This window comes from Canis lupus, chromosome 28, assembly GCF_003254725.2.
Source record: "Canis lupus dingo isolate Sandy chromosome 28, ASM325472v2, whole genome shotgun sequence".
Lineage (NCBI taxonomy): Eukaryota > Metazoa > Chordata > Mammalia > Carnivora > Canidae > Canis > Canis lupus.
The window spans coordinates 21,568,315-21,588,393 of NC_064270.1; the positions used below are offsets into that span (position 1 = coordinate 21,568,315).

A 20,079-nucleotide genomic window follows, 5' to 3' on the forward strand; every position below is an offset into this window, starting at 1 on the left:
TATTTACATAGCCCTTTGAAAACTTCAAAGCATTTTTCCATTTATTATTTCATTTGAACTTCACAACCACCCTAGGAAGTAGGTACAGCTGGTATTATAATCCACCACCACCTAAAAGATGGCTACACTGAGGCACAGGCATGTCAGGAAACTCGTTTGAGGTCACATAACCAGTTGGTGTCACAACTAGAACTAGAGCCCTGGAATTTTGAAACTTAAGCCTGTGCTTCCCTGGCAGAAAGTGTCTTGGCTACTGCTTGATCTTCCCAGAGTTCATGTGGAGATTTGCGGCTACAATTTAATTGGAGAATACAAGTCAGGCATGCCTAAAGAGCTCTACAGAAAGGAGATTGTTTCTCTTAGATCATGACTGTGTCAGAAAAGGGAGGTAGAGAATAGAGTCAGTTGTTTTAGACAATGCAAATTACAAACCAACAAAAACACTTTGTGATCACTTTCTGGGTATTTTGGGGGCTATTCATTCATTAATTCGTGTATTCATTTTTTAAAGTATCTATTAAGTGCCTTTCTATAAGAGACTCTACTCAGCACTTTTAGGAAGATACAAAGAAATGCATTTAATGTGGGGGGGGTTGAATTATGCAGATAGTTGCCATTTTATTCATTGTCTACCACCATTTGCTAAATGAAATGCCTTCCTTGCAGAGAAGCAAGATGCACAAAAACATGAAAACATTGAGCAACTAATTTCCTTGGATTTTGTCTCTATACAACCCATTCTTTTTTTAAATTAAGGTGATAAATTGTCAGATACACAAAACACCAAGTTTGCTATGTCATCTAATGTAACACAGACTTTAACTGTAATGTCCCCTTGAAACTAGGGAGAGTGGGCTTAGGTCAGTACGGGGTTCTTTACCAGGAACACCAGATCAGGATTGAAGGGAAAATGTTACTATCTAGCAAAAAAAAAAAAAAAAAAAAAAAAAAAAAAAAAGGCTTCCAAAAAGCATCTCTGAAGGCCAGAATTAAGTCTGTGATACTTTCCCCTGCCTGGCTCTTAAACTTTTTCCTCTTGGCAGGCATACTTATGGATGTAGACAAAAGGGAACAGAGGCACCAATGGGCCCAAGGAAACAACTAACAGAGTTGAAGTCCCTGTCATTTAAGTGCAAGGTAAGCAAGAGCTTGCCAGTGAGTGTTGTTTTCTTGGAAGTCACTTAAATTTTTTTTTTTCCTGTACAAATTACTTTCTAATGTAAACCTGAAGGCAACATTAGTGGTAATATTTGCACACATTGTAAGTACTTGATATTCTTTAGTTTATAATACATGTACACAAATAGTGTCACTGAATGAAACTACTGTTTTTTGTTGTGACAGATCCTGCTGAGTCCCCAATGTGGGTATGTGAAACTGTGTGTATGTTCATACGTGTTGTTTATTTGCCTTGTGTGGTGAAGAGTGGAGAGTTAGAGTAAACCCCAGCTCTGTCCTTAACTCTGTTGTCATTTTCTCTGGGTTTCCATTTTTTTCCATTTATAAAATTTTAGTGAGCTCTAGACTCTGTTCCAACTCTACCATCCAGTGATGCTCAGTTTTTATTTTTTTAAAGATTTATTTATTTATTCAGAGAGAGAGAGAGAAAGAGAGAGAGGCAGAGACACATGCAGAGGAAGAAGCAGGCTCCATGCAGGAAGCCCGACGTGGGACTCGATCCCAGATCTCCAGGATCACACCCTGGCTGCAGGTGTCGTCAAACCGCTGCACCACCGGGGCTGCCCAATGCTCAGTTTTTAAATGCATTCATTATTATTAAATGTTATGTACCCCACTCAATCCATATTCTTAGCAATATAGTAGGGTCCTGCTTCAGGAAAACTGGTCATAGGTACAAAAATCTTAAGTCAGACAAAATTAAGTTTATTCATTTTACAAAAATGATTACTCGGTCTGCAAATTAATTTCCAAAATGGCAGTTAATAACAAATTCTTTATTTTTTTTTATTTTTATTTTTTTTAAATTTTTATTTATTTATGATAGTCACACACACAGAGAGAGAGAGAGAGAGGCAGAGACACAGGCAGAGGGAGAAGCAGGCTCCATGCACCGGGAGCCCGACGTGGGATTCGATCCCGGGTCTCCAGGATCGCGCCCTGGGCCAAAGGCAGGCGCTAAACCGCTGCGCCACCCAGGGATCCCAACAAATTCTTTATTTTATTTTATTTTTTTTTTCCAACAAATTCTTTAAAATAAAGATTTATTTTCATTCCAAGTTTTCATGAAAAGTAATTTAGAATGAGACATACTTGCATTAAATAACAAAAATATAAGCATGTAAATGTTATAAAATCATAGTATTTTGGAATGCTAAAGGAGCATTTCAATCCAACGTCATCATTGTACAAAACAAGCAACTAAGGACCAAAAGTTTACATATTAGCTCGAGATCACACGTGTAGTTAACAAAGGCCCTGCAAACAACATCAATCACAAAACATTTTCCATATTCTTCTCTATTGGTATTTTGAGACCACACCTCTACATTTACCCATGAAGAAAATAATCATAGCTGTTCGGTGCTTAAGTCAAGGAATATTAATTATTGAATAAAATTTAAAGTTATAATGCAGACTATCAAGTTCCTCCTGTATGGGCACATTACATTTTAACAGTGTAAATAGTAGATTCACGTGCATTTAAAGTAAGTTAATCTACTTATAATTTCTTAATTTTGCTGATTTTTGAATTGCCACTGAAATGGAATAGTGCTCTGCTATTATTGTCTCGAATTATTTTAGATTTTTCAGTTTTTCAATAAATATCGTGATTTTTATAACATGAATACACATTGACATCTGTCAATAATATATTTTCTGATACCAACATTCACTGAAATTCCAGGTATGCTTATAAGTGTTAAAAGGCTTGATTTCATTGCTCCCAGTCACATGAATGAGTTTTATTTTATAAATCTTTTCAAATTCTTGTATTAAATGCTAGCAACCTCCTCTAATTGGGTATCATTTTAGTGCAATGATTGGAAATGAAATACTAGCCCAAAATACTAACCGGTTTCCAGGCACACTGCTTTATTTTTTGCCATGGACCCCAATGTTTGGAGTCAGCAGGGCTCTTTAAAACTAATGTGCGTTTACAGCATTTCATTGATTCACACTAAATCAGTCCCCTCCATCATTTGGTTAATTTTAACCTTAACCTCCCACAGCTATACTCAGTCCCAAAAAGTCCCTGCCTCTGCTTCTTATGAAGCAATAGTAGAGAAGAGAAACAAAACCCATTCCTTTAAGAAAGATTCCGCCTCTTTTTTTTTTTTTTTTTTTTTTTAATAAGCAAGCGCCTAATGGTAACTGGGGAGCCTCTACTAAGTCACACACTTTACTACTCAGCATTGGAGAAGCTGCTGCGGCTGGGCTGCTGTGGCTGCCGCCGCCGCCGCCGCCGCGGGTCTGAGGCTGCAGTGGGTTCCAGTGCAGCACTGCAGAATCCACACCTACAGAAGACACACACGTCTACTACCCCGGACCCAGGAAAGCCTTGCATCTTCCGCGGGTAAGCCGGTCTTTTATCCATTTTGTCCAGATACTGTGGGAAAGGGAATGATCGTGGAAAAGACTGCTCATCAGACATGCTTAAAATGGATTATGCTAATTTATCTTGGGGGGGGATGTTTAGATTTGTGACTGGCAAATGCTCTATATAGTGGAGACTATTGTCTGATAAGTGCTCTTAACATACTTTTTTTTTTTTGCTATTCATAAAAAGGCTAATCTTGATGCATGCAAAAGCTGTTCATTTTTTGCTTTATAAATACAAAACAAAAAACAAAAAACACCAAACCCCATCCAGCCACTCCCAATCTCTCTCTCAAATACTGCAGATGTTTTTAAAGACCAAATAAAATGACAGGCTGAGCATTTTCTAAATATTTTCTCCCCAAAGCCAGGAAGCCTTCCCTGGATCCTTTACGGGTATTTAAAAATCATAAGGCATGGTTAGATTTTGAGCAGATGGGAGATGGTGGTAGACTGGAATTTCTATAGCCTTAGTCCAGTGGAGAGAGAAAATGAGGATAAATGAAATCACAGTTTGTGCCAACACAAGATTCATTTTCCACACTTCATATGTGGGAAGAGGAAACTACATTTTAATTAGCACATTTTTAGGGAAGAGGGAGGGGATGAAGATGAGGGGGATGGCATGAAGTATTTGAGGGGGAAGAGAAGAGTCTGCAGAGGAGGAAGGAAATGAAGTGGACTGCCGCCAGTGCCTTGGAAACCAAGGGAGATAAGGGTGGGGAGTGAAGTTTGTTCTGTTTGGTAGGGTGGGGTCGACTCTGGGGACCATGAATAACCAGAATGGCGCTTGGAGGGGTGTGCTTGCGAGTGGATTCGTGTCCGTGGAGGACACGTGTGCGGGAAGGATGTGCAAATCGTGGGTGGCAGAGGAAGGTGTGCAGCGCCGGCAGGTCTGTGTCGAGGATAGGCTGGGGTAAGAATGCATCTGGGCGACGGGGGGGGGGGGGGGGCTCAGGGTCACCTGTGGATGGACCCGCATCCCTGCTATTGCGTGCGGCAAAGTTTACCCAGCGCCGAATTCATGTTGAAAGCTGGTGCTGCCTCCCTCGACTCTGCCCCTCCAACGAGCTAGCTCTCATGAGGTCCCCAAGCCAGGAGCCGGAGTAGGGGTGAAGACCCCCCCACTGGTCCTAGTGGAGCACGACCCAGAGGGCCCCTGCCCCGCTCCTCCGCGGAGGTGAGGAGGCGGAGGAAGCGCCCAACAGGCAGGAATGCTGAGAGCCTAGGCCCCTCGGACGGGGGCGTGCAGAGGCTGAGGCTCCGCCGGGCCTCCCCCCAGGACCCGGCGGCCAGAGTCGGCGGCCGAGGTGCTCGCAAAGCTGCGGCGCGGCCTCGGGACGCGGAGGGCGCCCAGGGTAGGGCGGGCGACGTTTGCGAGGCGTCTCTCCTCCTCCTCCTCCTCCTGGTAGTCGGGTTTCCGTCGGGGCTAGTTCCCCCTCCGACCCTCAGGGGACGCCACGGATCGGAACTGCACCGCCGGAGGAGGACGTTGACGAGGTGCCAGGCAGCCGCCCAGCGCCAGGCCCTCCCCAAAGGCCCCGCCGGCCCGTAGGTCCTCGCGGCCGCCGCTACACGGACGCGGTGCAGGCGGGCGGGGAGGGGGCGGCCGCGGGCGGAGCCAAGGCTCGCGAGGGGCGCGAGGGGCGCGAGGGGCGCGAGGGGCGCGAGGGGCCGCGAGGGGCGGGGCCTCGAGGGGGCGGGGCCGGGAGTCCTGTGATTCCGGGGGGCGGGGCTAGGACGCTCGGGGGGCCCAAGGGGCGGGACCAGGGGCGTTCGGGGGCTGCGAGGGGCGGAGCCAGGGGCGCCTGGGCCCTGAGGGCGGGGCTCGGGGGCGGGGCTCGGGGGCGGGGCCAGAGGACGCTCCGGGGGCGCTCGGCCAGTCCCGCCAGAGCGCGAGCGGCCGGCCGGTAACGGTCGCCAGGGCGAGGGGCGGGAGGGGAAGGAAGGGGGTTTAGGTGATTTTTTTTTTTTTAAAACAGTGACGGAGAGCTAGAGGCATCGCGGCCCAGGTGTCGCCGCTTCCTGCTACGGAGGGCTCGGCGCCCAGGTCCCTCCCTCCTCACGCCCCCTCGCCTCCTGCCCTCCCCCGGGAGCGGAGCGGCGCTTGAGAGGCGTTCGCGGCGGATCGGGCAGCGGCTGCAGCCCCGGCGGCCGCGGAGGAGGAGGAAGGGAAGCACAAAGCCCGCCGCGCGAGGCGAGCCGCGAGGTAATCCCGAGGAGAGGGAAGGCGCCGTCGTCGAGCCCCTCCTCCCGGCGGGGACGGCTGGCGCCCGCGCGGCCCGGCGGCGGGACCCCTCAGGGGGTCGCGCGGGGGCGGGGAGCGCGGCGGCTCGCGGGGCCGAGGGCACTTCCTATTGGCTGTCCCCGCGGCCTCAGGTGAACTTGTCTCTCCCCGGGGCGCGGGAATGGGAGCCTCGGGCTGCTCGGAGGGGGTGGACCTGCGGGGGAGGGCCTGCGGGCGTCTCGGGGTGGGCCCGACTCTTGGGCCTCCTCTGGTTTCCCTCGAGGGGGCAGAGTGTTCTGCAAGCGGAGAGCTCGTTGGAGCGTCGGTGACCCGGGGGCCTTCAGCTCTGAAGGTGTGCCCCCGAGGTTGCGGCGCTTGGAAAAGGTGGAGGGAAGGGAAGGGTTGTTGGTTTTTGTTTTCCCCCATTAAAAAAAACTCCTTTCGGCGAGCCGAAAAGTGTGCGGCCCCCTCTCTCTGGTGTGATCCGCGTCCCCATCCGCCCAGCGCGCGCGCACGCCCCTGCAGAAGCTTGCACGTTAAGGTGGTGCTTCCCGCCTGCCCGGGGTGACAGGCAGAGTTGGCAGCGGGTCCGCTCTGCTGGTGTTTGGGGCACAGCCAGCCGCTTTGGAGGTAATGCTGTCGGGACTGAGGCAAGACCTCAGACACAGGTAGAATCAGCCAGGCCTCTATTAAATTGGCAAGAATGGCCTCAGGTGAACTTTTTTGTTGCAGAGATTTAATTGCAAGTAGGTGTCGGCTCAAAATGGGAGCGTAGTAAAAACCACTAATTTCTTTGGCACATGTGCTGTGGCAACGGACCGCTGAAGTGGTAAGAAGAGAAATAGAACTTAACCGGGAGGCTCTGAGTTGGGATTATATGCAAGTGTGATGAAGGAGTTGAGAAGATTCTGGGAGTTGGAACCAGCGACATAAACGTGTGTGCGTGTTTACGTTATCTCATACAACATTTCAGATTTATTTTTTTATTTTTATTTCTTTAATTTATTTATTTACGATAGTCACACTCAGAGAGAGAGAGAGAGGCAGAGACACAGGCAGAGAGAGAAGCAGGCTCCATGCACCGGGAGCCCGACGTGGGATTCGATCCCGAGTCTCCAGGATTGCGCCCTGAGCCAAAGGCAGGCGCCAAACCGCTGCGCCACCCAGGGATCCCAACATTTCAGATTTAGCAGTCAGTATGAGAACGGTTGCTTTTCTTGGAGTGAAGTGCCTCTACATAATGCTTGGTATGTCCTAATCTGGGCTTCAGAAGACTTGTAAAGAGAGCGTTGTTAAAAAGAAAAATAAGAGCGCAGGGTAACTGGTCATTAAATTAAGATGCTTGACTATTTAAAAATGTGTAATTAAGGTATGGTACCAACTCATTTATAGGGTTACTTTTGGAGCATACGTGTAAAGTTTTTTGTATCCAGATCTTGATTGCATTGTAATTGCCCTCCAACTCATTTTCCTTTGCTTAAATTGAGCAGATTAATTTTGCAGAGGGAGGGCCGGAAAAAAAAAATGGCCACTTTTGTTGCATTTAACTTTTCATCTTTTCATAGAGTTCGCTCTTTTTATCATCCCAGAGTTCACTTTTTCTTTTTTTCTTTTTAAGGATTTTATTTATTTGAGAGCTAGCGAGAGTTTGAGCGGGAGTGGGGGGGGGGGGGGCGGGGAGGAGGGTAGGAGGGCTAGTGCGTGAGGGAGAAGCAAGCTCCCCGCTGAGCAGGGAGCCAGATAGGAGGCTCTATCCTGGGACCCTGGGATCATGACCTGAGCCGAAGGCATATGCTTACCTGACTGGGAGCCACCCAGGCGCCCTGGCCAAAGAGGTCACTCTTAAAACTGACCTCAAATGCTGGCATGTTGGTAATAGCTGTTTTTAAAGAAAAAAAAAAAGTGGTGTATCAATTTTGAATGTTAAATGTAACTTATCTCTTAATTTAAACGTATTGGTTATGAGGCATTCAGTTATGTTGTGGCTTTTTACATGTATGATAACATGTTTATTGGTAAACATTTGACATGACAGGTGATCATAAGACACCTGGGAAATACTTATTTCGCATGATAGAAGGATTATATTTCCAAAATATGTTTTACATTCTAAAAAATGAAAAAAATGTACACTTTTCTACTTCTAACCCCATTTTTCAGTAATGCTATACTGGGAAGAATGCGCACTTACTCAGTGATGTTTAAGATGTGGATATGGTCTTTGTAAAAACCAAAATGTCTTTTGAGACTAAGACGACATAGCGTCAGCATCAGCTGCTACACACACACACTCCTGAAATCTAGACTCAGGGTGGGGGTCAACTTCTGCAGTTATGAGGCTTCCTGATGTAGGTGTATCACGTCTGTTTTTGTTATACTTTAACCTATACAGGTTGTTAGCCGTTTAATCTGTTCTTTGGCAAAGCAGTTGTTTAGCAGTATTGAGCAGCACTGACTTGTGTCATCAGGGTATAGAAGGACTTCTGTTAAGGGAAGAAATCCCATAAAAGCGTAGAAACTCAACTCTGAACAAATTAAGTTTGTAGAGTATTGGGGAATGATAATATCAGAACTCTGAGTTGTTTCAAGCAAAGTGTTTTAGAATATGAATGCTTCATCTTTAGTATATAAAATGAGTCTTCAGAAGGTGGTTATATCTATCATGCTATGTAGCAAGTGAAGACTAAGCAAATATTTGTAACAACCAATATTTATTTGTTCTACCTCTGTGCCAGACAGATTTTATGTGATTTTTTTTTTTTTAAGATTTTATTTATTCGTGAGAGACACAGAGAGAGAGAGGCAGAGACACAGGCAGAGGGAGAAGCGGGCTCCATGCAGGGAGCCTGATGTGGGACTCGATCCCGGGACTCCAGGATCATGCCCTGGGCCCAAGGCGGCACCAAACCGCTAAGCCACTGGGGCTGCCCGGTTTATGTGATTTAATTTACTTACTCCTCACAACCCAGCGACTAAACAGAGACACAGGTTAAGTGTTTTGCCCAAGGAGTATAGGTACTAGGTACCACAGGCTGGTACTGAACTCAGTCTGACTCCATCTAGAGTGAGCCCATGTAACTAGTGGGCCTTGCTAGTATACTTGCAGTAGTAGTTAGAAATCAGTGAAAAGTCTTCGGAGTATTCCCAAGACTACAGGGGTGCCCTTGTCTTCTTTAGCCACACCTTTCTGTATTAATACAACTAATAGGTTGTTTAAATATGAAGGGTGGTGATAAATCTGCTTTAAGTAGAATCACCTTTTGACTTTTTTTTTTTTAAATTTTTATTTATTTATGCTAGTCACAGAGAGAGAGAGAGAGAGAGAGGCAGAGACAGGCAGAGGGAGAAGCAGGCTCCATGCACCGGGAGCCCGATGTGGGATTCGATCCCGGATCTCCAGGATCGCGCCCTGGGCCAAAGGCAGGCGTCAAACCGCTGCGCCACCCAGGGATCCCCACCTTTTGACTTTGAAAGAGGATTCTCTTTTGATAAATTTCACTAGGCTAGGGCAGCTTGGGTGGCTCAGCAGTGTAGCGCTGCCTTGAGCCCAGGGCTTGATCCTGAAGTCCTGAGATGGAGTCCCATGTCAGGCTCCCTGCATAGAGCCTGCCTCTCCCTCTGCCTGTGTCTCTGCCTCTCTCTCTCTCTCTCTCTCTCTCTGTGTGTGTGTGTGGCTCTCATGAATAAATAAATAAAATCTTAAGAAAAAAAAGTTTCACTAAGATACTATATTTGGGCTAGAGTAGGTTGTCTTTTTAATTATTAAAGATGTTAAAGGCCTTTTTTTTTTTTAAAGCTTGCCATCTATGTTAGACCCAACAGGCACTATTACCCTTGGAGAGATTCTGGTTTTACACCAAATCAGTGGGGCTGATCTTCTGATTATCAACATCATATCAACCTAAGATGGATTTTTTTTTTTTTTTTTTTAAATTTTTTTTTTTTTTTTATTTTTATTTATTTATGGTAGTCACAGAGAGAGAGAGAGAGAGAGAGAGAGAGAGGCAGAGACACAGGCAGAGGGAGAAGCAGGCTCCATGCACCGGGAGCCCGATGTGGGATTCGATCCCGGGTCTCCAGGATCGCGCCCTGGGCCAAAGGCAGGCGCCAAACCGCTGCGCCACCCAGGGATCCCCCCTAAGATGGATTTTAACTTAAATTTGTTCTAAGGTTCACCTGAGTTGCCTCCTAAAATTAGCCTTCAGATATAACTTGTGGCTTATACTTTGTCATTTACATTCCTCATGGAACTGTGTGTTGCTGCTTCACCAATGTAGTTAAGTTAGGCAAATAAATTACAATCTAAATTAGCTGGTTTAAGTAATGTTTAGAATTATTATTGTAGAGAACTGAAACCTTTTGTTGACAGTTTAGTGAAATATGTTAGGAAAAAATGTTTAAAAACTTGCATATGTTGAATTAAGAAAGCCCAAGCTGTATTGAAGACACAGGTTACTTATCTGTTTCTCATATAAATAAATACTAATTTTTTTGTCTAGAATTAATATTCAATGCTGTTTCCAAATCCTTTGGAATTACTAAATGTGTAGACTTTGAATAGAAAAAATTTAAAATGTCTACTTAGAATGCTATTCTTTCTTTTAAACATGGGCACCTTATTTAAAATTGAGTTGTAGACTATGTTATGTCACTGAGGTTCAAAATGAGTGCCCTGATACTTTCTTTCATGTCTTCTCTGTTAAATGCTTTATCATTTGATCTCGGGGTCCATTCCAGTATACTTATAGATGATATTGTTATGAGGTCTTTCGGGTTCTGCAAGTGACTAAGTAACCTCTGTTGGCCAAAAGCCAAAACAATCTCAAATTTTTACTGTAATGGGTTGTATATATTCAGAATCCTTTATATCATACAGGTTAGAAGTCTTTCATTGACTGTGGCTTGAAAGAAAACCTATAATCTTTTATCTATCCCTCATATATAATAACTAGATGAATTTATTTTTTCCTTCTAGCAGTAGCTGGTTATGGACACACGTATGTAACTATCCTACTTGAGGGATGCTCTTCCTTTCATGTAAAGTTAAAAATTATTCATCTGGCATTCATGCAATAAATAATTTGAGTATCAACAGTATGCATTGAACAATTTTAACTGAAAATTATGTTAATTAAAATTAAGTGTTGCAGAAAGAAAGACTTGTGGGCTCTTTTTTCATGTGCATTTTAATGTTGATTTTTTGGGATCCCTGGGTGGCGCAGCGGTTTGGCGCCTGCCTTTGGCCCAGGGCGCGATCCTGGAGACCCGGGATCGAATCCCACATCAGGCTCCCGGTGCATGGAGCCTGCTTCTCCCTCTGCCTGTGTCTCTGCCTCTCTCTCTCTCTCTCTCTCTGTGACTATCATAAATAAATTAAAAAAAAAATAATGTTGATTTTTTTTTTTAATGTATGAACAAGTTTCAAAATACACTTCAAAATTAAGTTAATTGCACAGTTGAACACATATTTGAATGTTAAGATGATACTGTTTAACTTACCATAAAGCCTTAAATGATGGTACAAATAATAAGAATCAGTCTCTTGTTTCCTTAAACTAATTTTTGTTGGATATCTTTGAAAAGGTGCATTAATAATCTTTCAGGTTTCTAGGACATTGCTTACTACACTGAAGGAGCAATTTAATGAGGAGTATCCTAGAAACCTTAAAGAATGAATATGGCTTTCAATGTTACCTAGCATAACCCAAAAACTAGTACCATGATCACAAAAGGTATATATTCCTTGTTAGGAAGACAGTATAGACTTGTTTCTGACTATGCCAAAGCTAAACTGTTACTGTATAGGCTTTGATGTATAGTTACATCTTTATAACGCATTTATTTCTAAATTCAACTTTAACCTGATGTCAAACTGATCTGCATTGCCACCATATACTTAATTTTTTAAAAAAATTTATTTATTCATGAGAGAGACAGAGAGAGAAAGGGGCAGAGACACAGGCAGAGGGAAAAGCAGGCTCCATGCAGGGAGCCCGGGTCTCTAGGATCACACCCTGGGCTGAAGGCAGGCGCTAAACCACTGAGCCACTCCGGGATCCCCTTAATTTGTTTTTAAAAGTTGGAGTTAAAGCATAATTGGAAATAGACCTCCCTGATATAAGATGAACTTTGAAATCTCTTTGTTTCAAATTGTCCAAAACCTGGCCTGAGGATATTGGTGTATAGGCAGTACATTAACTAGCATTTAAGATTGCCTTCTCAAATAAGACTACAGTTTGAACCTGGGGTGATGAAATTCACTTTTTCTGCAGTAGACATAGATGATTTCCATACAATAAAGATTTCTCACAACTAGCTAGGCAGGCGTTAAAACACCTTTTGGAAGTTTAAGGGCAAATGACATAACATTCTTAAAACCAATGTCTCAAGAAGTACACTGCCTATATTAATAAAACTTTGAATTTTAATGCTTACAAGGTGAATTAAGGCAAGTAGACATTAAGGCAAGCAGTTGATTAAACAAGATGGAAATCTAACTCCAGGTGACATACATAAAATTGTTACTTTATTCTTTTGGCTCCCTTTCATACTCATTTAAATGTGTTCTTGTAAGTTTTTTACTCCCCCATCCCTTTACCTCTTCGGAAGAGAAAAGGACTGTTCAGGAGACAGTTTAATTCTGCTCCCAGGCTGTTGTGGGTTACCTGCTAGGGGAGCTGGAATTTGAACAATGTAGAAGGCAATCAGGTTGGAGAAGTGCTGAGTTTTTCAGTATCTTGGGGCTTGGTGTATGCCTTTAATTTGTCACCGTCAGCAGTGTTTCTGTGACGTTTTTCCACAATGGCTCAGTTATCCTGTACAAGGACAGCATTTCCTTTTTCCTTTTTCCATACAGTATTCTCATCCTGTCATCTTTTGATCTGCTGGAATGACTAAATGCCATACAAAAAAAAAAAAAAAGTTTACTCAGTATTCTTATGGAGAAGATAATTAGGCTTACTTGGTATGTCTGAAGAAATATATTTTGGGATCAAGTCCTTCCCAGGGACTCTTTCAAGAACGCTCTATTTTTAATCTTCAGAAATTAGAGCCAGTAACTGTTAGCTGCATTGTCACTTCTAATCTCATTTGTCTTACTAGTACGTGAAAAGATTCTATAAGGGCAACCTTTCTTAATATCTAAGGAAGAGGTTGGGGAATGGTGACAGTCACAGTTCATTTGGAGTTGTGAATGCGCTTAAGTGCATAGGACAAGCAGTGTAGGGAAGAGTGAAAAGGGGGGAGAGATTGGCAATGAAGTTGATACATTGTCCGCATTCCCAACTTTTTTATTTTTATTTTTTTGTAAATTTTAAAACCATGTTCTTTTCACTTTCCTTCCTCCTATGACTTTTATTGCCAGAGAAAGGTGGAATTTTCAAGGTGATTCCTTTTTTTTTTTTTTTTTTAAGATTTTATGTATTTATTCATGAGAGACAGAGAGAGAGAGGGGCAGAGACGTAGGCAGAGGGAGAAGCAGCCTTCCTGCAGGGAGCCCAATGTGGGACTGGATCTCTGATCCCAGGATCACACCCTGGGCCAAAGGCAGCCGCGCAACCACCGAGCTACCCACGCGTCCCCTTCAAGGTGATTCCTATCTGATTGCTGAGAAGTTTGGCTTTCAGCTGAAAGGTGCACTGAAAGGAATTTCCTTCCATCACTCTCCACCACTATTTTTTTTTTTAATTTCAAAAAAAGATCTTGAAACAAGTATGTGTGAGAAACCTTACTTATCATGTAATAGTTGGGAGCCATTATGCATTAAAGTTAAAATACATATTATTAATATATCAGAAATCCATATTTAAATACTTTTTTGCAAAACTAAATCTACAGTAGTGTTGTGTTAGGATGTTTCTCTTTAAGTGGGTATCAGAATTTATTTTTATCCAAAAGTTGAAAGTATTATGAAAGACTTCTCTTGTCTCAGTGAATGTTGATAATGAAAAAAATCATAGTTCTTAAACTATTATCATTAAATACTTTAATGAAATACTAGATAGACAATGAATTGGTCACTAGCCACTGAAAGACTGTCACCTCTAGAGCAGAATGTAGTAGGAAAGGAACATTTTATTACCTGAATAAGAACAGTGTCTCTGCTTGACATAGCGAAGGCTTTGAGAAGCTGTTTACTTGGTAATCACTTGAGTTAGGTGATTTTATTGTGTTTGAGGTTTTATAATTTGAATTACACTGGGCTCTATAAAAAGTGTCTGGTTGGACCATCAGCTTTTGATGAATGCAATTCTGGAGGGATCGTGACTATCAGTTAAGTGCTTTGTAGAGAGAACCCTGTTTTGTATCACACCTGACTGTCACAGAACATGCTTCTTTGAGCTTGTTTAATTTGGGCTCAAAGGGAAGAGTGCCATCTACTGAATGGCCAGCATCAAGTTGAACAGCCCCATGTTCTTACAGAACTCTCAGCTGGCTACTGGAGAAACCAGACTCACACTGAAGAATTTGACAGGATCTTAGTACCAAGTGGAATTGTTGTTTTTTTCTTTTTCTTAATTTTAATTATACTTTCCAGCAGGAGGCCTAAACACATGATAAAGAACTAATTCACCACTTGTTGGGAAAGAAGAAACTTGAAGAAGTTGAGACTTTATATTAAATAATAGTCTAGCAATCATGAAATCATTACTAAATCAAAAGCGGTAAAGAAGAGGTGCCTGCGTGGCTCAGTCAGTTAAACATCTGCCTTTGGTTCAGGTATGATCCAACAATTCTGGAATTGAGCCCCATCAGGCTCCCTGCTGAGTGGGGAGCCAGCTTTTCCCTCTGCGACTGCAGCTCCCCCTACTTGTGCTCTTTCTCTCTCTGTAATAAAATCTTTTTTTTAAAAAGTCAAAATCATTTTAATGAGATATTTCATTAGTGGTTTAGGTTATTGATGGCTTCTGCAGACAACAATAATATTGTTTAAAATTTGGTCCGAAAAAAAATATAAAATAAAATTTGGTCCTAAAATCAAATCATTTGTTTAACTGGAGGTAAGGGTTTTAAGAGTATTTGAATACTTTCATAGTGTTTTTTGCTCTTGCCCTTTTACTTTGTCTCTGTTTCTTAAGGCAATTATTCCTGCTTGAGTGATTTCATTATTTCAAAGTGGGTTTTGTTGTTTTGCTTTACTCAGTGGCCTCCTGTTTTGTCATGTTTTTCCTAACTGCCGGAGACTGCCAGTGGTAGTAGTTACGGTTAGAACTAGAGGTCACAGAACCAGGTATAGGTCAGTGGAACTTTATGACACCTGGAATAGGCTTGTCAAAGCCAAACAGGAAGGAACTTCAACAATATGAATTTAAAGAAAGCTTTGAAATTATGATGATATCTTTGTTATATATAATTAATCAGTAACCATTTTCTTGGCCCTTAAAACCTGCCAAGGGTTATATTAAGCACTTTACATAAACTATCTGAAATTTAGTTAAGTAACTTGCCCAAGATCATAAGTTGATAAGCTTGATCCCGCAGCTAATTCCTTTAAATGGGATGCTATACTGCTCATTTATTTAAGCTCGTTCTTGTTGGTGACTGCACAAAAGAATTGAACCAAGTTTGGAAAAGTATTTATGCCTCTGCTGGAAAATACTGGTAGTTTTTTGTTTAGCTATTTCATCATCACCTTTTTTTTTTTTTAATTTTTATTTATTTATGATAGTCACAGAGAGAGAGAGAGAGGCAGAGAGAGAAGCAGGCTCCATGCACCGGGAGCCCGACGTAGGATTCGATCCCGAGTCTCCAGGATCCCGCCCTGGGCCAAAGGCAGGCACCAAACCGCTGCGCCACCCAGGGATCCCCTCATCATCACCTTTTTAAAAAATAAATAGGATTGAAATTTCAGTAGGATCAGGAAGTATATATGAGATAGACCTTCAAATATTTGCCATTTAGTTTTACCTAAAATATTCATTTCTTTGTTCCTTTTGCTATATTATTTGTTAATTTAAAACCACAAAAGTTTATAATTGAAACAGTGAATTGTTTCATGTTACTTAAAATATACTGCTTCACGGGAGAAGGGATTGACTTTACAGAAGGGTTTTATGCTGAGGTTCTAGGGTGGTTGCAGTTGAGCGGATGGGGGATGTGTTAGTTGTTTGTCTATATTTTGCTTGTTCCTAAATATTTTTAGATAATAGTACTTTTTAACATGGTAATAATATTCCATGTCTACAGCATAATAAAAGTCAACCATGTGCCAGTCTGAGGTCTTGGGAGAATTTCAGTTTGCTGTGTACACCAAGTGTACTCTGAGGACCAAATGAGTACTGTACCTCTCATATTTGTATTAATAGTTTTGAATGCGTGTATCCTCTTGAGCTATTTAATACCTACAATTGGAGAGTGGTTTTGGCTTTTAAAACCTATTTTGACCTTTATTACCTTAACAGGTTAGGAATCATTGTTTTGGTATAATCAAAAGCGTCTAAAATTGCATTTCAGTGATGGTTGTGCTGTGTATTCTAAACCAATCACTCTTTAAGGACCTCTGACTCTTCCCTTTCATATGTAAGAGAATTATGTTTTGCCTTCCAGAAAATCCCCATAGGAATATCAGTTACATAATTCCTTGGATTCTGACTCTACATTCCAGTAAAACGTTGAAAAGGTCGGCAACAGCTACTATGACAACACAAAAGATCTTACTTACCCAGTGTGCTGAATGCTGAATGTCAGGTACAGATAACACAGGCTCTAGGTCATCTCCTCAAGAAAGAAGCCCCACAGATCGAGTGGTCAGAAAAAAAATCTCCCACAACGAGGACAAGGGTGGGCCATGAAAGGCAGGATAGGATTTCACTAGGTACAGGCTATGAAAAGAGTTCTTGGCAAGGCATTACTGTCCATGAAAATAATATTTTTTCTGTAGTATGATTGGAGATAGTTTGTAATAGTGGTTCACAGTCTCTTCTCATGTAAGGCACTTGAAGGCTACAATATACTCTTATGGGTAATAGTGCCAAGGACACACTTCCTTTTAGGGTATATTAGAATATTGCAGGGAATTATATATATATGTGTATGTATGTATGTATATATATATATATAATATATACATACACATATATAAGATATATATATTTGGGAGAAAGTGGTGGTGAAGGGCATGTAGTTTTTTTTGTTGTTTTATTTTTTTAAGTAGGCTCCATGGAGCCTAGTGTGGGCCCAGACTCACAACCCTGACATCAAGAGCCACACTGAAACCAAGAGTCAGAGTTGGCTGCTCAGCCAACTCAGCCACCCAGGCACCCTGGTCATGTAGATTTTAATAGTGCTCCTTATGAACCACATGAAAATGACTATCATAGAAACATCCTAATATTGTTATTTTGAAGTAATGCTTAGGAAAGTTGGTACTTGGAAAAGGACTTTAGAAATTCTCATCAGGGACACCTGGGTGGCTCAGTGGTTAAGTGTCTGCCTTCGGTTCAGGGTGTGATCCTGGAGTCCTGGGATTGAGTCCTACATCAGGCTCCTTGCATGGAGCCTGCTTCTCCCTCTGCCTCTTTCTCTGTGTCTCTCATGAATAAATAAATAAAATCATAATAAAAACATAGAAATTTTCATCATTTCCAAAACTCAACAACAAGAGGCTCCTTTTGGGAGAAGGTGTGCCTTTTTTAAAAATCCAAGTTCATCCATCATTTACTTTGCTGAATATCAGAATATAATTCTGCTAATGGCTCTGTTAGATCTCTTCAATCTAATGTATAGATAGATTTGTTGATATTATGAAATATAATCATTTCTACTTAATTTTTGTTAATAGTGTCTGGTTTTGGATTTTAGAGGATTTGTTCCAAAGGTCTGAATTCTTCGATTTTGTAATGCTTATCACTTAGTGTAAGTGTTCAAGATATTCTGAGCAAGTCTCTTTCTTTCTTTCTCACTTTGGTTTACTTATAAATTATGTAGGGGTTGGGATAGATCATCTTAAGATCCAAGTGGTTTTACTTGGAAGATGACTGAGAAACCTATGATTGTTTCTTTGTGAAGGTTTTGAGACTATGGATAATAGATATTAGAAGGCCAAGACCATAAAGTCCTTGGCTCTGTGTATATGTGGCAGTTGAGAAAAGGACATTCAGACTCCAGAACCCCCAGAGTTTTAGTTCTTCAGAATCTAAGGGCCCTTGGCAATAGACAATGGGTAGATCCTTTCTGAAAACAATGAAATAAGCAAGGATAGCAATTTTTTCTAAAGCAAACTTTGGAAACATAATGGCTTATTTTTCAAAAAATGGTGTTTTTCCACTCCCCTTCCATGTTTACTATATTTAGTTCCTTGTAAATATTTCTGATTTCTGTTCAACTCTTCTAAGCAACTTTGTTTTCTTTTATTTGTTCATTTATTCATTTAGCAAATATTTATTGAGCACCTATTAAGGGCCAGGCCATGTCTAAGTTTTGGGAATTCAGTTAGCAAAACAGAAGACCTCGCCTGTCCTGGTGGAGTTGGTCTTGGATGTAAATAGAAACAAACAAGTAAAGTATGTATTGTATTGGTGTAAATGTTATGGAGAGATACAGAGCTGGGAATTAAAATAAAGGGAGTGTTTGGGTGTAAGGCAAATTTAAATAGAGTGGTCATGCAAAGCTTTCACTGAGAAGGTGACATGAGCAAAGACTTGAAGAAGGTAAGGATGTATGTGATAAGAGGGGAAGATCATGGCAGGAAGAGGGAAAAAGCCCTGAGGCCCAAGAGTATCTGGCATGAATGAATCAGAATGAGGGATGGGTATTGGGAAGTTTTTGGATGACTTTGAAAAGGTAGGACATGATCTGACATAGTTTTTCGAAGGATTATTTTGGCTGCGTTTTGACACTATGCCATATCGGTACAATAATCTTGGTGAGAGATGACATATCTGGTACAGGTGGTGAGATGTGATGGGATTCTGGATACATTTGGATGATATAGACAATAGGATTTGCCAACTGGGGTGTGTGGTATATGTGAGTCAAACTTGAGCACAAGGTTTGGTGTCTAGGCAGAAGTTTGCAGGAGGAACAAGTTTGGGGGGCAAAGGAAATAGGAGTTCAGTTTGAGACCTATTAAGTTTAAAATGTGTATTAAACATCCACTTGGAGATACTGAGTAGGAAGTTGCTGTGAGTAGAAATATCGTTATCCTTACTATATATAAACTTGATAGTTGTCATTATTTTCCTCTTTCACTTTTAAATATTTGCATATTTAATTTCTTTGACTAGAATAAACTTTACTGTAGTAAGGTTTTGATCTCTTGCTGTTTATCTTCTTTGAAGGGATTCAATCTGTCGTGTAAAACCTTAAGTTTACTTTAACTTCGAAAGACACTTGGTCCCAAAGGAATTCTTTTTTTCTAGAAATAGCACAATTTGCTTTTAATCAAAATGTGAAACTCTTGTTACTGTCCTTTGAAATGTGTGTGTGACTGTAAAATAGAACAGTTTGGCTGTTCCTCAAAAAGTTAATACGGTTTAATGGTTAAAAATAGTAACATTTAGTTACCATTATGACCCAGAAATTCTACTTCTAGGTATATACTTGGGAGAAGTGAAAACCTACTGTTCACACAAAACACTTATACACTAATGTTCATAGCAGCATTATTCTTCATAATCTTAAAGTGGAAACAGTTCTATCAATTGATTAATGGGTTAATGTGGTAGACCATGCAGTGGAATTCAGTCAAAGAAAGGAAGGGAGTGAGTTAGTTACATTCTAAAAAATGGATGAACCTTGAAAACATTGTTAAATGAAAGAAGCCAAATATGAAAGGCCACATATGGTTTGGTTTCATTTATATGAAATGCACAGAATAGGTATATCCAGAAAGCAGATTAGTGTTACCAGGGCCTGGAGGGTAGGGGGAATAGGGAGTGACTGCTTAATGGGTACTGGGTTTCCCTGTGAGATGATAAAGTTCCAGAACTAGATAGTGTTGATGGTTGCATAGCATTGTGAATATACTAAAAACCACAGAATTATACAAAGAGTGCATTTTATGGTATGTGAATTATATCTCAATTTTTAAAAAAGGTATTAGGAAAAATATGTGTGCACTAAAGTAACTGAAACAACTTATATGGACCTTATTTCTGTAATGGAACTGCTTTTCCAGTTGAAAGTTGATGAAGCCAGACTTAACCACACTAAACCTGGTTTAGCTTGGTTCACTGAAAGGCAGAGTTAAGATACTTAGATCGTTCAGGTAGAAATCAGAACGCAGTTTGTGATCCTATCCTCAGCAAGTCATACGTGAGTTTAATTTTTTTAATTCTCAATTTCATTGAGATGGC

At 41.5% G+C, this 20,079-nt stretch overlaps 1 protein-coding gene across 9 annotated transcripts in view; it reads left to right on the forward strand.

Annotated features, from left to right (window-relative positions):
• The first annotated feature begins 3,292 nt into the window (after positions 1–3,292).
• The window catches only part of ADD3 (adducin 3), a 124,978-nt gene continuing 108,191 nt past the window's right edge, over positions 3,293–20,079 (forward strand). For 2 of the 9 annotated variants that reach the window (XM_049103595.1, XM_025467167.3), the window contains exon 1: positions 3,293–3,535. The gene's annotated coding sequence lies outside the window, so the exon portion shown is untranslated. Of the gene's footprint in view, positions 3,536–4,329; positions 4,475–5,440; positions 5,768–6,804; positions 7,033–20,079 lie in introns of those variants that run through there. The other 7 variants (XM_025467164.3, XM_049103596.1, XM_025467166.3 and 4 more) reach the window with 7 other exon arrangements.